This window comes from Perna viridis, chromosome 1, assembly GCF_037379345.1.
Source record: "Perna viridis isolate PV_CMFRI_1.1 ecotype Kerala chromosome 1, ASM3737934v1, whole genome shotgun sequence".
NCBI classification, from domain to species: Eukaryota; Metazoa; Mollusca; class Bivalvia; order Mytilida; family Mytilidae; genus Perna; species Perna viridis.
The window spans coordinates 52587416-52607112 of record NC_142445.1 but is presented as its reverse complement, the minus strand read 5'-3'; the positions used below and the strand labels follow the sequence as shown (position 1 = coordinate 52607112).

At 36.0% G+C, this 19697-nt stretch overlaps 1 protein-coding gene, 1 long non-coding RNA gene and 1 pseudogene across 3 annotated transcripts in view; all 3 read right to left on the bottom strand.

The window, feature by feature from the left end:
* LOC148629319 (metalloendopeptidase OMA1, mitochondrial-like) overlaps positions 1-7175 on the bottom strand; it is a 142347-nt gene extending 135172 nt beyond the window's left edge. The window contains exon 1 of one of the 2 annotated variants that reach the window (XM_088548301.1): positions 7032-7175. The gene's annotated coding sequence lies outside the window, so the exon portion shown is untranslated. The remainder of the gene's footprint in view (positions 1-7031) is intronic. The other variant, XM_088548281.1, reaches the window with a different exon arrangement.
* A 1215-nt stretch (positions 7176-8390) lies between these two features.
* On the bottom strand, positions 8391-18559 carry LOC148629317 (uncharacterized). The gene is made up of 2 exons (XR_015920947.1): positions 18476-18559; positions 8391-8627 (listed from the first exon to the last, which is right to left on the bottom strand). It is a non-coding gene; the product is annotated as an uncharacterized LOC148629317 (long non-coding RNA).
* On the bottom strand, positions 15007-16690 carry LOC148629318 (uncharacterized; annotated as a pseudogene).
* Positions 18560-19697: the final 1138 nt, after the last annotated feature.

Genomic DNA, 19697 nt, shown 5'->3' with positions numbered 1-19697 from the left:
TGAAACAGAAAATCTCTTTTTTTCAAAACCGATAATGATATAAGAAAAAAAACTTCAGAACTATGACGTTCACAAAACAAACGTACCCTGCAGAACAGAAAAAAACCTCATAAACAAGATATTTCTAACGGTCATCTATACAGCCGTTAATGCTTCATATTCTCTACATTCGCTCCGCTGGGAAATTAATCAAACAACATGGACTTAATTTAATAAAAAAAATCACGTTATAATATTAAATGGTACACATGGACATCCGAATAATCAAAATCGGATTTCTAATTCATATTTTCTATCAAATGTAATGATAACACCCCATATCCTTTATAAAAAACAGTGTTGAATTAAATGTTTCTGTCTTTTCTTTCTTTTTGTCTTGCGAGGGTAGATACACATTATGCGACACATCATTTAGCTTGATTTCAACTGTACACAAGGTATGTAGGATTGAAAAGAAAGGAGATTTTCGATTGACGGAGACCCAATTGTCAGCATTAAATCTTGACGAATTTACATCTATTATAACAAGCATACTTGTATTTCCAAGAGAAAAAAAACATGTACATAATGAAGTCTAGACCTCAAATATTATACAGGTCCTTAAAGACATCCGGTGACTATAAACAGTCAATAAAAGATACAAATTGCATTAAAGAAAGAGATAAAAAAAAACAATGTAACTGCTTTACTGGTATTCAAAACTTCTGATGAAATCTGAAAACAGATTTCTTGGAAAAAATAACTGGAATAACTCATTTCTCAATATCTGTCTGCTTCCCCTTCTTCTTGTCGCTCGCCATTACACTTGAATGCCAGTCTCCTCAACAAATCTGGCCGCCTTCTGTAGGTCTTCCACAGGTCCATACAGTTTCTCTGTAATGGGGGTTGGTTAATCCCATATCTTCTCTCTCTGTGCCTGGTGTAACTTGCACTCTGCAGAAAGTGTTCTGTATTCTGCCCTGCTTCTCCACAGGGACACACAGGTGATGGTATGACCTTCAAAACTCTGTACAGATGTTGTTTGAGACTGCTGTGTCTTGTACTGAGCCTGAAGATTGTAGTTTGCTCAAATCTTTTTAGTTGATGGTAGCTATCTTGCTTCTGAGGGGTATTGTGCAGAGACTTGATGATGGTCTTCATCTCTGTAGCAGACATGATTTTCATCTTGCTGTTGTTGAGCGCCTTCCTTTGCTAGCTTATCTGCTTTTTTATTTATATTGATTCGATTCCACAATGTGAAGGTATCCACTGAATGGCAGTTTTAAGGCTTTTGATGGAATAAATAGCTCTTTCAAGTTGTGGTAGTTTGTTGTTGGTCAGTGCTTGTATTACGGAGAGGGCATCTGTTAGGAATACTACTTGCATATTTTCTGTGGTTTCCTTGATGTAATTTGCCGCATGGATGAGTGCTTCTTCTTCAGCCTTGTAGTTGGAGCAATGTAATCCTGTTGGTATTGCCATTGACTGTTGTATTCCATTTGGGTATTCTATGTAGATACCGGCCCCTCCTTTTGTTGTCGCATTTGTGGCTGAACCGTCTGTGTAAACACTTGCCCACAATTCTGAAGGATACTCTTCTTCATTCTCCCAGTTTGTACCAGCAGGTTTTCTCGTGATGTTTCGTTTTCGTCTGGCTTTGGCTTCTGCTGTCATTATATGCTGTTTCCATGTAAGTCTTTTATCGAAGGTTACACCAAGGTATGTTTGTTGATCTTCCATTGTAATATGGATGTCAGCAATGGTCAGTTTGATAGATTGGGTTTTAGGTAAGAGTGTAAAGAGGGCTGGCTGCTGTTGTTTTTTCTCTATTGATGGTAACAAACCACTCATTGGCCCATTTGACTACCACATCTAATGCTGTTTGTATCCTGTACCTTGCAGTAGTACCAGAGGACAAGATCATCTGCGTAGAGTGCTGATTGTATACCATTTGGTAGCTCTGGAACCAGGTCATTCATATAGAGTATGAAGAGTGCTGGTGGCAATACTCCTCTCTGTGGAACACCCTGTTTTAGAATTTTTCGGCCATGCTTCCCATCTACGAGTACTCTTGCCCTTCTATTGTACAGATATGAGTTGGTCCATTTCTACATTCGTCCACTTACTCCAAATCTAAGAAGTTTCACAAGAAGGCCATCTTTCAAAACTTTGTCAAATGCTCTCTGAAGATCTACAAAGACAGCTAGCGTTACTTTCTTTGTTTGAAATGCATCCTCGACTACTTGAGATAGATGTGTTGTCTGATCTCTGTGCTCTTGTACTATCTAAAACCAGCTTGTTCATGACCAATAATGTTCTCCGATTCCAAGTATGTCTGTAGGCGCTTGTTGATTATACGCTCCATCAATTTGCAGCAACTGCTTGTTGGGCTAATTGGGCGGCAGCTTTAGGCTTTCGACTTGTTCTTTCCCCTCTTCAGTATTGGCATCATTATGGCTTCTTTCAAACATTGAGGGACTTGACCTTGCTCAGGTTGAGAATCTCTAGCAAAGTTGTTAATGCTAAGGTGCCAAGGTGTTGAAGCATTTAATTGGTGACGTTATCTGGACCTGGTGCCTTTTTCATTTTCATTTTCTGATGTCTGCCTTCATCTCAAACATGGTGATATCTCTCTGCATAAGTTCATGTGTTGGCACCTTTGATCTTTCTCTCAATTCAGTTCTTACTTCTTTTTTCCGTGATGGTGGTATATCAGTGTTGCTTTCTTTCTCATAGCCTTTAGCAAATTCATTTGCTGCCGCTTTCCCTATGGTTGTTTCTCCTTCTAGCGTGATCTTTTCACCTTTGCTTCCCTCATCATTCAGTGCTTTTTTTAAGTTCCAAAGCTTTTTTGTATCTTTTTACATATTCATAGATGATGTTTTCTCTCTCCACCCTTTCCTTTGGCATTCAATCTTTGTTCTTTGTTTGGCCTTGCACTTTTGGAGTTTGATGTTATTTACCTGACTGGGATTTAGTTCTGCATCATCCCTTACCCTTGTGAGTGCCTCGAGTGTTGCCTGTATCTCACTGGACCAGTATGGCTTGTAGTCCTTTCTTACACCTCTTGGTATACTTTCCCTTGCTGCCTTTAATACAACAGCGTTGAATGCTTTCACCGTTGTTAATATTCTTTCCCTTTCCCTCTATTTCTATGTCCCTTGTAAGTTCATCTGTTCTAGATTGAAACATACTCCAATTTGTCTTCTTGTAATTCCATCTTGGTAGCTGAGCATACTCAGATGTTGTTGTTTCTGCAATGGATATCATGAAAGGTCGATGATCACTGCCTCCTAGCTGGTCACATGCCTTTCTACTGATTTTTTGGTGTATATCGCTAGTACAGAAAGCTAGATCTAGTGTGGTGGTTGTATGCCATCGACGAGAATAAAAAGTAGGCGCGTCGGTGGCGTCGTTGACAAGGATAAGGTGGTTTTCATCCTGCCAGTCTTCTATGGTCTCTCCTCTTTTGTCCATGGTATTATATCCCTAACTTTGTGACTAACTGTTGAAATCACCTACTATGAGGAGTGAACTGTCTGGTATTGGTATGGTGTCTAGTGACAGTTTCTTATCATTGGGACAGTAGAAGTTAACGATGTTATACGAGCTTTTCCCAATAGTTGCTTTGATTTCAATGTATTCTGCTTCCTCCATAAACTTTTTTGTCTCTAAAGCATTAATGTTGTTTCTTACAATAGTCATTACGCCACCTTTCTTTCTTTCCTTTCTATCACTCCTGAAGACTTGGTATCCTCTGATCTTAAAAGGTTTGCCCTCTTTCAGATGTGTTTCTTCAATACAGCAGATGTTCAGAAAGTGTTGAAGTTCTTCTCTCTTGTTTGATACCCCTTCTGCATTCCACTGCACGATGTTATGTGGTTGCTCTATTCTTTTCGGTTTCATCTTTCTATGGTCAGTAGCTCTCCTTGTTTGTCCCCTGACTCCACAAGACAAAACTAAGGTACCTCCAGTAGCATTGGTTGGGCTCCTTCGAGACAGAGAGCCCGACACTGTGCCTGCCTGGTGGGTCCTCACAGGGCATGCACCAAATCGTTTGTTCATGGTTTCAAGTGTCATTTTGGCTGTTTGTGCGTGGTGTTGTGGTCTGTTCGAGTGCGCTATATCACTCAACACCTCCGTCTTCAGCCCTCTAGGTTTTATGTCGGGGTTACTTCACCCTTAGCTTCTGAACAGAAATTCTGATCCTGGAAGTATAGGAAGGTAGTTAAAAATTCCTAGTTCTGGATTTTCCTCGAGGTTGTCTCCTGAAGCCTTTCCCTGTCGAATGGTGTAGCTGCAAGGCAGCGGAGGTTTTAGATAAGAGTTTTTTCCTCCTCCTAGATGGGCTACCCTCCAAGGTTTACGAGCCCCATCTACCCGAGGCTATCTGGTTTTAAGGCCCCAGTGACTCGCCTTCATTCCTTCTCCAGTCAGTCGAAACGGCCGGATCAGGTCCACCAGTTAGTAAACCCGTCGTGAAGGTTGGAGTTGGACTTAAGTTGTCAGAGGCTGTTTGAGACGCACGCCGAAAGAGGCATTTAAAATGATGTTGAGAGACCATTCCCAACACCACCCCTTGGCTTTGACAACCTTCAGCGACCATGTCTGCTGACATTACTCCAAAACTGGTTATTTGTACAAAGAATAACAGATAAATGTCACTAATTAAAATGAAATAGACTTAGAACATTTACCGTGTACAGTTTTAAAATATGAAAATAAAATTTGTGGTGAATCCCAAACAATTGAACTTAAACACCTGAATAGGAGTTTAAAAATAAAAAGACACGCGAGTTGATTTTGATTTACATATCTTCTAGATACACTGGAATCGGTCTTCTCCTACTTTTATTGTTCTTCTGTACAAACTGAACTGGATATTTCGTCAACGTACCATAGACTGTTTTCAGATACTCATTACCATTTCTGAAATCCACACCTCAGTTCATCCAACTTTCTGTTGTCCTCAAGTCCTTTCAACTTCTGGTCAATTATTTCAACTAGACCAAAGTATTTTCTATTCATAATAAATCACAAAAAAAGCCGAACTATGACACTCTTTCCAGCCTGCCAGCTTTGATGTCATCAGCATGACGTCGTACTCACTGCGGTAAACAAGGGCATACAAACCCTGTGTTCCACACAGGAAACAGAAATGAACTTTTGTGCCATCTATATTATCTTCGTGCTTAGAAAACAGGAGTAATTTCATTGCAGTGATACAAGCTGCATATGGAAGAAACCCATGAAGTCGTTTATTACCTGAACACACTGCTTTGAATTGTACCGGTGGAACAGACCCTATATCTGATGGCAACTCTTCAAACTTTGTAAAGTCTGCAACTCCAAACTCGTCATTGTCGTCTGACTCTACGTCACTTTCATCTGAATTCCGATCCCTTTCATGTTTCTGAAATTCAGTTTCGTCATGTTTTATGACGACTAATGTCACTGGTAAGTCTTTGTTGCTGTCATCCTTCATTCCTACTAACAACTCAGCTTCACAATCCATTATTTCTAGACTTCCTGAAATGTGAAATTAATGAATACTTACAGTAAAACTGGCCATAGATTCTTCTCCAGTAAACAAGGGCATTGTAAATATTACATTTCTCTGCCAGTTTTAAAACTTATGTAAATTCACACAACAGGAATGAAACATAACTATAATCAATTTCTAACAGTGAATTTATATTAATTTTGATATTCTTATCTGAACAACTGAACTTTCCAAGTTGTCAGTGTTATAATTACGACCTGCCTTAACTGACATTCTTAGTGTATATAATGACTCTATTTCTAGTAAATAAATTTTAAAATATGTACTTCTTCTTTCTACATTACACTTTTTTTACTGAACAATTTAATCTTTTCAATACTAGAAGACCTATCTCTTACTATAGTATCCATTTTAATATAAACTGTTACTTGATTTGAAGCAAAATCCAACCATTTGATATTTTTTTTTCTGTTGTTATGTTTTAAAGGTTGAAAGTATATTGTGTAAAATGTTCAAAAGTTTTCTAAACTGTCCACTTTTTACTTTTTATCATAACTACTATGAAAGGACAAAAAGGTTACTTAAGAACAAGGACTTAGAGTTAACACCGGGATAGTCATTTAGTGATTGTATCTGCATCTTCTCGTGATACCAGTGGCATACGAAGAACCACTGTGTAAGGGTCAACCAGTAGAGGTCTGAAAATACGTGTAGCTAGAAACACGTTTTTAACCAATTCGGTGTTGAGATGGGAAAACAATACATTCTTATGAGTGACTGTTTCTATCGTAATGTCCGTTATAGCAGCCCAGTAAGTCGCAACTTCTTCACAGCTTCGTCAGTGTTTTCTATTTTTGTAATCTAAATAATGAAAAATCAACTATAATTCATATGACCTTTCAGATTCTAAATGCTTTTTATGCCTTTGTTTAATCGTCTCTTTGCTCAATAACCCTACTATTTAAGACTTGACATTTTTGCTCAATAACTATACGTTTGAAAGTCTTTAACATCGTTGCTCACTAACCCTTTAATTTTAAAGGCTTAAAATCATTGCTTTCAGACCCTTCGTTCTAAGGCTTGGAATCTTTGCTCATTTGCCACACGTTTGATCTGTGCCAATGACCAACAGTATACGTATGAAGGCTTTAAAAATAAGAAATGAGGTATGATTGTCACTGAGATAAGGCTAGACATCTTTGATTACTTACCATACGTTTCAAGGCTTAGGATCTTCGCACAGTAACCCAAAGTCAAATTAAAGGCCTGTCATCCTTGCTCATCGACTCAACGTTTAAAGGCTTGCACATTTTCTCCCCTGTCCTATGTACTAAGGCTTGAAATATTAGCTCAATTATCGCACGTTTAAGGCATACATCTGCGCTCACCAACTCTACGTATTTAGGCTCGACATCTTTGCTTACTAACCGTACGTTTAAAGGCGTACAACTTTGCTCACTTATGTTACGTACTTATACTCGGCGTCACATAAATAACATACTGTTAAAATTTGAATAAAAATATTTTCTACGACTTTATTGACACCAACCGTCGTTTAAATTGTCTTAAATGACTTGCTCATTCGTTTAGCCAAACAGCTTCTCAAAAACAAGTCGCTTATTAGCTTAAATCATGCGTAACAAATCCTTACGGGAAAATCCCATACTAATATTCGCCATGTTGGTTTTTACGGGACGATTTGTTTACAAACGAAGTCTGCTTGATCAACTTCTCGGTATTGTACGTTGTTCGCGTAAAATAAATCTGAGATATCCGAAATAACGCCGAAGTGTATTCTGGGTTCTTCGGTTTTTGGACAAGCCATTTAAACGTTAACAACATCTCCTAGCAACCCGATCACTGTAAACATGGCCGACTTTTTACAATGTAAATATTGGCACCTAGAATTAAAATCTGACCGGAATTTAACGATTCAATGTTTAGGGAGAAGCCGTTTGGCTAAACGAATGAGCAAGTCATTTAAGACAATTTAAACGACGGTAGGTGTCAATAAAGTCGAAGAAAATATTTTTATTCAAATTTTAACAGTATGTTATTTATGTGACGCCGAGTATAGGAATAGAATCTTTGCTCATTTACTTAAAAGACCTTAACATTTGTGCTCACTAACACTAGTAGGTATTGAGACTTGACATTTGTGCTCATTTACCATAAGTTTCAAGGTTTAAAATTTATGCTCACTAACTCATTCGTTAAGGCTTGTCATTTTTTGTCAACTAACCATTCGTTTTTGGCTTTACCAGTTCTGCTCACTTTAGTGTTAAAACTTGGCTTAAACGCTTGACATCTTTGCTCAATAACCCTACGTATTCAGGCATGACATCTTTACTCACTTATACTACGTATTCAAGCACGACATCTTTACTCACTAATTCTATGTATTCAAGCATGACATCTTTACTCATTAAACCTACGTGTTTAAGCATGACATCTTTACTCAATTATCCTTCGTATTCAAGCATGGCATCTTTACTCACTAACCCTATGTATTCAAGCATGACATATTTACTCACTAACCCTACATATTCAAGTCAATAATTCTACATATATGCATTTATATACCCTGAGACCTTTGCTTTGTCCAACGTATATGTACATCCCATTGGTTTATGCAAGTCTTACCAGTGATTTGTGAAACGATGCACTGACGTCTTTTATCTACTATTTACTATCTACGCAGTTGAATTCAGAATTTCGACATTACTTACAATCAAATAGCTCTTACAATTCGCCAAAAATGTAAAACTTCTTTTATAAGATACATATAATTTCGAACTTTTTTTGACATTTTTATCGTCTTTTTACAAAACTTTGTTTTCTCATATCGTACAATAACCAATGCTATTTATTAATGTATCTTTTTTCAGCCTCTGCTATAAAGCTGAAGCTAATAAGATACCTTTTCTGTAAGAGTTGTTTCTGCAGCTTCCAGCTCGTCAATCTTTAATTCAGACAATAACTCGCAGCAACGTACTCCAGTTTCTCCATCCCCAGAATGGACGATAACACTCCCAATAGGAGAAATATCACAATCTATGATGTCAGGACCGTCATTCGGAAACTGGATACTCAAAAATACAAATGCCTCCTTGCTGACAAGTCGAGGTCGTGACTTGTAAATTTTCTACAAAGCAACAGAAACGTTGATTATTAAAAGCAAGATACTAGTATAGCAAAATGTATAATTCTAGTAGGATAGTAATTTGATGAATGTAGATCACAAAGGAAGAATTGAACTAGGAAACTAATTAGTCCTAAGTCCTTCATACACTAGATAATTTGCTTGGGTACTTCAGTTGCCACTCGTTCGCCAAAAGATAAGTATGCTGTTATAATGAAAACTAGGATTGATAAGCAGGTCAGAAGATCGTTTTTTTTTTAAACTGCTTCATTTCATAAAAAAAATTATAAGATGCAATAAAATTAAATTAATGCCAGACAAAATATTAGAGATTTAAGATAAATACACAAGAAAGCTGCTTACATCAGAAAAAGTCACCATAGTTACTAGTATCAGGCAATCCCCTTACAAATAGTATGCTTGCACCTAAACGTTCAACATTTACTTAGTCAACATGAATATAAAGTAATGAAGTTGGTTAATATGAATTATGTATGTCCTGTTAGAATTTTATTGTCTAAATGGTGATAATTGTTATCGTTTATTCATGTGTATGTTGAACTACAGAATTGGAAAATTCGTTATTTTTGTCTTTGTCCGAACATAATAAAAATGCTTGCTTTGGATCCCCTATTCATAAATATCGGCCCAAAAAATTGCGAAGCGTGAACAATGGAACAATTCAAATACGTCAAAATCTAGATACATGACGAGAAATCAGAAAACAAAGACGATTACCCCGATATTACCCCGTTAGCAAAAAAAGATAATCATTTCTATTTAGGAAACTTGAAGATAGCGGAAAGCCCTTGTATTACCTAATAACTAATATAAGTAATGTTAAAAATTTCTAAACGTCTCCTAAAGAGTGGTGCATACGAAAAAGGAATATTGAGATTTTCGACGTTTCAATTTTAAGTGCTTCATATATATAACAAACCATTTTTGAAATTAAAATTCGCGTTAAACGTACACAACTCCTATTTAAGCATAAAATTACGTAATGTTTTAAATTTTTAATAAACCGATATAACATTTGATTAGAATAGACTTTAATTTCAGGTTAAGAATTTATTATTAATTTTTCTAAATGCACAGGCTCAGCACAGACCCTATGCAATTTGTTTTTTTTTTTAATTCTAGTATTTTTTTATTCCAACGCACTTTCGAATGAAAACAAACATTTGAATCGATTATGATGATAGATTTAAATTCGTTTATAACAGTTTTATAAAAATCATTTGGTCGATCATTAGTATACACTGTATGAATAATTGCTGTATTTCTGTCTATGAACCCTAACCTCAATCACATGATGCACACATAATTTCCGTGCATTGTTTTATTTCTTCGGAATAGACAGGAAACATTTTACAGTCAATTTTAGTAACCAAATAAAAGAAGCCAACAATCAAAAATAGCACGAGGTCTCTGTATTGATCTCTGTCACATGATAAATTAGGCATATGCCATAATAGAAGGGTCTTAATTAAATCAGAAACACGTTACCTTTGAAAATACCAGTATAAGTTAATTCCATACTCTCAAGCCAGTTTTCTATCGCACAATAAAATGGACAACACAATCATTTCTCAAAAAAATGATATCCGTAGCAGAATACGTATGACCAAGTGAAAACAACTAGAATGGACCTGGATGATAGCAGCTGGATACAGGATTTTCCTTTATTAAGTACCGACATTGGGACATCCAAGATAAAAAAAAACGGATTCAACTGAAAGACCACAATCCCTTTTAGCAATGTTCTGTGCATTCCACCTTCATGGTTGAGGAAACATAAAAGTATCTACGCCAACTTCCCTCCGATGGAATCATTTGGCTAGTTCTATTGGCCTCTAATGTTGTGTTGGTGCGGAAGAATGAACATTTAAACGCATCAGCCGACAATTGAATTTAGTTACTGAATCGATTGCTAAGAAGTGTCCTTGCAAATGAACTCCTTGATTGCTTTACTGGGAAGTAGGTCGGGTTATCAGCAAAGAGCGATCATAGACGAAACTGTGGACCAAACCGTTTTACCACAGGCCAATTCGGGATCTATGATTCTGTTCTATTAAACGAGCCTTTTGGTGAAACCTATCTCCAACGCCACATACCAAACGAGAAAGGAGAGTGCATAAGGGACCCCTCTAGTAGAACTAGCATTTTTTTTATCAGCAAGTTATGTTTGATAGACTGTGATAGGCAAATCTGAAGCTAGCACCTGAAGAAAAAAAATCTTTTCAAGCGAAAATTAACTTACTTTTACTTTTAGTACATTGAATGAGAAATGATCCAGAAAAGACAACCAGGATATACGACTAGCAAACATAACATCCGTGAAGACGTTCGAAAATATGTAGGTTACATAAGATACTATCACCGAATCATCATATGTTCCAGCAACATAAGTTAATAATCGAAATAATACCTGTTTGTCACCCTTTATCAACATACAGCATAACTATTGTATAATAAGCATGAATGCCGGTCTAAACAATGTTTTTGGAAAAGAGTTTGATGACACCGATCCAATCAGATACATAAAAGGTCTTTATAGAATGGAGGATACTCTAACATATCAATGCAAATACATCACTATATAGGCATAAGCACTGGAAGCTTATCATAAGATTGAGATGTGAGGAAGAAAAACAAATATATATATAAACTCAAGTCTATCGGTCTATCGAAACTCTAGAATCGATGCAAGCTTGGAATTTGATTTATCTCTCAGCTAGATTCTCTACTCTGATCTCCATATTAACACCGCCTGTAACGATTTCAAAGTTCTAGACCATTCAGCCAAATAGGCTTTAAAAATGTAGCTTTACCGGATAACAATTCCTCATGAGTAAATCTAGTCACAACATTTAAAAACACATGATGTTGTTTAGCGTTTATGATAGGACAACCTCCGATGGTGCAGGGTAAGATGGTAGAATTTCCCCAACATTATTAGACTTGATATACGGTATATATACAAACGTTTGTTAGTTGATTTGTTTTCTATCTTAAACACTTTATAAGCATTTCCATCACGTGTTAATGCTCTCCTTCTAGATTTACCATCAAGAGATCAACCGGTTAATGAAAACCATATTTTAATGAAGCCGAGTTGGTTGAGCGATCAAGAACGTTGGAATCAGTGAATGGGGTATTGCTGTAGATGCCAGGGCATAGAAAAGGTTCGAATCTCGCTGAAGGATCGACCAAATAAGAAGACTCACATCAATTCTTGAGTTAAAGAGTAATCAAGGGAACCAAGGGAACCAAGGTTATAGCGGTAATCAAAATAATGTAATCCAGGGACAAAGACCAGACATGGAAAACAGACATACACAACAAAGAACATAAACTAACTAAAATCATACATACAAAGTAACAAAAGTAAATGAGCAACTCGGACTCCACTAAAAACTGGGAGCATGGACCAGGTGCACCGGTAGGTTAAGCGTCCTCTGCTTTTCTAGAAACACCCGCCGAGTTGCTCAGAAAAAGTCAAGTCCGGGGTAGACAAACAAGGGAAGAATAGAATTTAAAAGATTTGAATATCATGTGAAAATGATTATTCGATATGAATTTCAACAACTGGTTGATTAACTAAATCGGGCCAATCGAGTATTTGAAAAAAAAAAAAATAACCACGTGTTCTGGAACATAACAAGCTAAGATCTAGACCAATCCAACATGAACAACTGTTCTAAATTAATGCGAATTTAGAACGTCTTCAAATTAATTGTTTCCTAATGTAACATCGTTCCAATCTAAAAATTAGTTTCATCACATAAATTACCACTAATGTAAAATCAAAGTAATCATGTACTAAATCAATTTATATTGATTCTTTGAATTTTCCTCAATTAATCGTCAAATTGCAAAAATAGGGATAAGATAGATGGAAGGAACATAGGAATCAACTTCAAATAATCAAAACACAAGCTTGTTGCTGTAAATTTAAAACAATTAACACTGGTAACGAATGGCATTTAATGTGTCTTTAAAATATCACACAAAAATTCAAGTGGCATCGTAGCATTGCGCCAGTTTGAATAATATTAAGGTTATTGATTAACATGAAACACTTAAATGATTAAAAACAAAACTCTCCGACATCCTGAATAACTGAACTACTAACTACTATTTGGCCTTTACCAGTTTCTAAATTTTCAAGCCGAACTGTCTGTCAAATCATTCAAACGTCAGCCATAATCGTTGAAATCAATCCTGCCCTTAGATACAATTCTCGAGTGCTACAGATTGTAGCAAAGACACCTATGTGCCAGTTTCTAGGAACCTCGTCAGAGACACATGCATTTTATAAACGCGGAAGTCTTAGAATATGATTTCAAATAGCCAGATAGAATTATTACAAATAGCACTAACACCAGACCGCAGACTGACATCATTTTTTGGAAAATCGCATCATAAAAATTACTATGACATCGTCAAAGCAATGTTCTCTTTTTAAATGTTATCATTTTTCGGTGTAACGAGGCGAACATGTTAAGATTAAAATCAATACACAATTTGTTTTCAACCTAGCTGTCAGTGTTTAGTTCCTTTGATTCGGCGGTTTTTTTTTCTTTTTTTTTCGTTCAAAGGGATATTGAATATGGATGTCTCTCGTGTCCATAAAAAAAAGAGAACATACCCTTTCGCCATAACGGTCTAGTGCAAAAAGATGCTCCTTTTCAAAAAACAAATGCTGTTGTCCTAAAATGCATGAAACAGTGACGAATACATCAGGATGATTTCGGGGTTTGAGTTACCCTTCTGTTTATAAGTTTGAGTAGAATTTTGCTAAAAATGAGCAAATAATAGCCTGAAACCCCTTTCTTTATCGTAATCACTGATCCCCTTTTTGTAAATATTTGGATCCACCCCGCATGGTGTGCAGACAACCTTTCGAACTGTACTCATCATCTCTCTTTATTTTTTTTCCTTTCTAGGATTGGAGATTATTTATAATCGCATAGAGTTTTCCTTCCAAGCTAATCATCGAATTACTTATTATGACTGGTTTATTAAATTTTTTTTCGCCTTTTAACGGCAATAACTCTAACAAGTAGTCGTCGGACAAATTTGACCCAATGAAGCCTTTAGGAGGCCTTATCATAAGGATCATTTCATTAATTGAATGGTTTATATATATATATATACATATATATATATATATATATAGAAGGGTCTGAAAAATTCCAAACGATGTTAGAACTGTCAAATTTGCGAAGCAAATTTTTGTCGTTCCCTCCGCGGGACTCGAACTCATACCGCTGTGACATCTATGGCAACATCGCCTGCACTAAGTCCAGCGCCCTAGACCGCTCGGCCAGCTAGGCTATATAAAAAATATAGTTTTCGCTGGCCGGGTGATTCCTCCTCGTAGGATTAATCTAGGGCTGTAACTTAGTACACGATGTATGGTAGTACGGGACAGTTCATCTAGGTGTTATTATGTAAGATAGAGGATCAAATTAATGATGCATGTCACAACAAATCAATATTATACAACGTCTCAGAATGTGACGACTCTATTCTCTACACTGCTCCATCGGATCAAATATCTTAAAAAAAACTATGATACACACACACACACACACACACACACACACACACATATCTCTATATATATATATCATAGTTTTTTTTTTAAGATATTGGCTAAAAACTGCAAAAAAAAACTCATTTTCATTTGCAATAACTCTAACATGAAAAAAAAGACGGGGTCACATTTTACAGCTTGAAAGAATATGGTCTTGTTTTATCAATTTTTACTGAATTTATTTGTTATCTAGTGTTTATTGTTTTATAGTGGGAGGAATCAACCTGTACTGTAAATTGTTAATCTATTTCATTCGTTTATTCTGGCTATTCCAACATTCTAAAATTTATAAGTAAAAATTATAAAATCCATGTAGGAATAGCCAGAACGGTTGCGTAAACAAGGGATTATGTTTGTGTATACTGTAAAAACAAAACTTTAATTGGAATTCTAAATGTATTGGAATTACCTGTCCCATTTCTGATGTTTGTATGAAATTTTATTTTGGATCTGTAAAGGTTTCATGTGAAAATTCTTATGAATTTTAGACTTGCAAGTGTTTAGGTGTCATTTAAAGTTTTCTTTTTTAACAAATAAAAAATAAGATTTTTTTTTTATAATTTTATTAAATATTTAATATTCATGATAACAATAAGTCATTGATAATACACACTTTATAAGTACATAATATTCAAGCACTGATAACATTGTAAATAAATAAAAAAACAGTAAATAAAGTTTAAGTACACATGATTTGTTTAAAAGAATCATACAATAAATGCATAAATAAAACATACAAAGCACAACAGTTCAAGCACTAATCAAAAGATCACACGTCTACTCTAGATGCAAAAGATGAGAAGCAGCGTCAGCAAACTTGACTGGTGTGAGTTCCTGGTTCTGTAGACGAGTCTTTAGTGTTGCCAGTCTGGAGTCGATCTCTCGGTATTTGCGTTTCCTTGGGACACGTTTACCACCGGCTTGGTACTGGAGCAAGGTGCAGGCATGGACGGCTTCTTTGTGCTTTAGTAGTTTTACCATGTTGAGGATAGGGTGATGCGGAGCTTTCACCAGATTCTTTAGTTTCCCGTGCCAGCCCTCAAGATGGTTGGTAGTCCTTGAATCCTCTGTTGCATGGTGGTTCCACAGGTCACGAAGTGTTGTTATGTTGATGTCGGTGTCGTCGATGTCCTCTAGTGCATGGAACCAAACGTCTTCAACTGTGTCGGGTGGCAATAACGGCAGTACAGCAGCACGTCTTACTAGGGTACGGATGTCGTCGTTGTTATGGTAGGGTACCTGCAAACCATGTTTCTGTGCTTTCCTCAAGATGCATTGGGTATAGTGAAAGAAACAGCCTTTGATGTTGATTCCTAAAACAGGCAAAACACATACATTAAAATTTATTGCTAGATAAATTTTAAGTCATAATAATTTACATTTATTAAAACATAATTATTAATAATCATTTTGGAAAATTCAAATTATCTATATTAATGATTAATTTGTTTTTGCTTCAGTGCTCTCTGATACATTAGTTTTTCATGAATTCTGAAACATTCTACAAAGATGTAACAAACGAGAAATATTATCATACCTGGGAAAACTTGGGTTGCTGCATTTTTGATGGCTGCTTCGTAGTCAAGAAAGTGTGTGGTTGGTTGGAGTCTGATATTGAAGTTCTGGCAGGAGTCTAGTAGTAAGGTCAGTAGTCTTGTGTAAACGGGTTAATCTTTTCCTGGTAGTAGACTGTACACTAGTGGAAACATTACACCGTCAACCATGGCATGGAAAGTGTAGATCTGGTAAAAAAAAACTAAGGCTAGCATAAAACGCACCATCACCATGAATTGTGTCTGCTGCAGCAAGATGGGTAAGGTTCTGTCGAGTACTGAAGAGTAGTATGCGTCCGTTGGTGCTGTCGTCGGCGAGTAGGAATTGCTGTCCCGTAGTAGTCTCTGTCCATTCTCCTTGTAGTTGTAGGTCTGCTAGTGAAGTAGGTAGTGCGGGTAGTGTCTTGTGTCGCTGGTTGTAGAACTGGTATTTACATGACTGGAAGGTGGGTAACTGTTGAACTACTTGTTGAGTGTGGTCATTCCATTCTCTGTTGCGAAGTTTTACTAACTCTTCCTCATAGATGGTGGGTATTGGTGTGAGTTCGTCTCTGGCTCTGTCTTTCATAGCTTGGAGTATTGTGTCAACTCTGAGTTTGGTTGAGTCTGGCTGATGGTTGTGGTTACAGGCTACCTTGGTAGGTATGCTATTGAGAGTGTTGATGGTAGCACGGCAGTCACGAGTAGAACACTGCCAGTAAATTCTGTCACCACGTCTAGTCTTTATGTGAAACTTGAACCCCTTGTGTATCAGACTGATTGATTGATTGTTGGTGTTTAATGTCCAAGCAGCAATATTTCAGCTATATTCAGATGATGAACATGAAATGGATGATAAAATGAACATGAAATGATGATGAAATGAAAAATGGGATGGGACACAAGGACAACAGGGGCGACAAATTTTGATTGCCATAAGAAAAAGGGGAGGGATGGGTAAGGTCGAGCAATTTAGCCTCCTGTGGAGGAGCGCAAATGTTCCTGTTCCTATCGAATACCACAGCAGGGTTCTTTAACGTGCGATGAACGTGGCACCTTTCCCAACACGGTGCACCACTATGGTTTGCGGTCAGGTTTTCCGTTTTATAGCCTGACAACCCCAGCATGAAACACGCCTGGGGTACCCCATTCCACCACCTGGGGCACACATTCCAGCTGCTCTGTAGACAGAGCGCCTAGCCCCCGGCTAGGTTCCTGAGCACTATTTAGTCGCCTTTTATTGCTTGCACTACTCAAAATGTAAAAAATATCACCAACTGGTGAACTTGGACCAACTCAAACTCAACATGTCATATTTTAACCACCTTCATCATTTATAATTGATTATGAATTAATTAATATTATAAGAAGTTTCATAAACATGTATCAATAATTTCCAAAGCTTGTATTTGAATATAATTGAATCAATCTCATTTATTGCTTACAAATTAATGTATATAACTATTTTCAGAATCTGTTTTAAATGTATATATATATTAAAAAAAAAAATTAATTAACTGAATTTAATTTTCAGCCTCCATCTTTTTTCCAATATTTCAACATTTTAAGTCTATCTTTTATTTATTTATTACCGTGAAAAAAGTTATAAATTTGGCAAAAATAGCCCCACATTTCTCTATAACACATTATAATTTTGCTAATAAAATGTTTAAATCCAATGTTGAATCCCAAATTTACCTGTAAAATTAATTCGGCAATAATTACTAAAACAACATCCATTGTTCTCTGCTTGTAGGAATATCCAGAATATATATTATTAAAATGTTGGAATAGCCAGAAGACACCATTCCATTATAACTACATATTTATGTATAATTCCTTTAATAACGTATTAAGTAGTCTGGCATTTTTAGCATGACAAGTGTCTTATGACTTGTGGGTTTAGCCAGGAATATTTGTTTACTGTCTGTGAAACTCATTGCAGATTTTGTTTAATTAGTATTTTATTTTTAAAAACGATTGTCCGGCAGTTCTTCAAGCATTTTCATTCCAAGTCAAAGATTTTTCATGAATGTGTAAAAATGCATGTATTTAGTTTTTTTTGTATCAAAACAAACAAATGATTGATTTTACAAAAAAAAGGAAAATCTGAGTCTTCAAAGTGACACAGTACAATATCCTAATAAAATACTTAATCTTAATTTAAAGCACTTGTATGTTTATTAACAATCTGCTAACAAAAATAATACGATAGTCCTCTAAATGTCCCCCATCAAATAAAATTATGAATCATTTGTTTTGGAAATGAATCGGTGATTGGAGCTGTAATTAAGAATGAAAAGGTAAAATCTGAAATTTTCCATTTTTATATGTTGCCATCATCAATGTCTGACATCTTTAATGACTTTTTCTGGGACTAAAATACTATTTTAAAAAAACCACAGGCACTTGTGTCCACCAATTGTCGGTTATTATAAAGGGATAACGAGCGGGCCGGCTATTTCAATACACAAATTTATCATGGCACAAATTTATCCATGATGTAACACTGAATTGTATTGATTTAGCCACATGATAGCTAACCATATTGTGACGAACATGGTAAACATATATAAAAATTTCATATTTCAAGTTGAAGTCTGCATGAATTGAAACAATTATTCGTTTTCATATTGTTGCGTTCACGTTCGCTTTGTACCTGTCATATCTGTAGGTACTTAGAAGGACCAATACCTTAACAATGCGATACTTACCACAAAGTCATTGAAATCAGGGGTTGATCGCAGTTCGTCAGCAGCTTTCTCAGACATTTCCACTTTTATCCCTCACTGCAGTATCTTGAATAGAACATTAAAATGTGTTTAGTCGTTTTCTCCTATTCCGCGCCTTGTTTGATATATTTTTTTTCGATTATTCCCCTTTCAACAGTCATTTGTAGAAAAAAGTAGACATTCATAACAGATCTTTTTTCAATTTATAAAAATGATTTAGTCATTTAGATGGTGCAGTTCGAAACAAATTTTCACAACTGGTGTTATTTAATATTTTGAGGGCCTGAGTAAGTTGAGGGATAGCGCAGGTACTTGGGGTCGGGATTTTTTTTTTTTTTTTGGGGGGGGGGGGTGAAGAAGAAAAAAAACGAACGAAATTCATTGATTATGTTTTTTAACAGCAAATATTGCACTTATACTATCCATATGAAGTTTTTTAATATATGGGGTCGACTGGTTAAGATAGGACGTAGCGCTTCTACGACCCCGACCCTAAGTACGCTATTTATATCAATAAAATTCTGACATTCTACTTTCCACTTCTGTATATTATGTCTTATGCATGTCTTTATTTATTTATAACACCAGTGAATGTAAATCAGATCAACTATCCGCCGTTATTGTTGTACCCTATTCCGGTGCAGGTACGAGACCACAATTATCTGCCATTAGCTTTTCGTTGTATTCGAATATAGTTCCTATAATAATAGGGGATTTTTCAAAATTTTTTTAGAAACACTTCCTTTCAGAATTTCTCATACTTTTTGTGCTCAAATGGAAGAGGAATAATGAAATTATTTTAGTAGATGTGTTGAAATGAGAAATTTGACATTTAGGTTGTGATTTGGTGAGGTCAAAAAGGTGTCAAGTTTGTGACACCCAGAAGCCATTTTGGGTCATTTTTTAGGGTATCTCTGTGTTTATGCATAAAATTTGAAAAAATAATGGTAAATTTTTTTATATTTTTTATATAAGTTGTTGGAAGGTTCAAATTAACATCCCTGAAAATCTGAATTGAATTGCGCCGGTGGAATTTTTTTTAATTACAGAAAGGCTATAAAGAAGACAATGGGAAAATTAATTGTGGTTTCGTGCCTGCAGAGATTAAACAAGTATGGGGAGCTATATGGGATACAATACAATTCCACTAAATAAACAGAAATATGCTATACTATCAGGCCAAGTTTCGAACCACGTCTGTCTG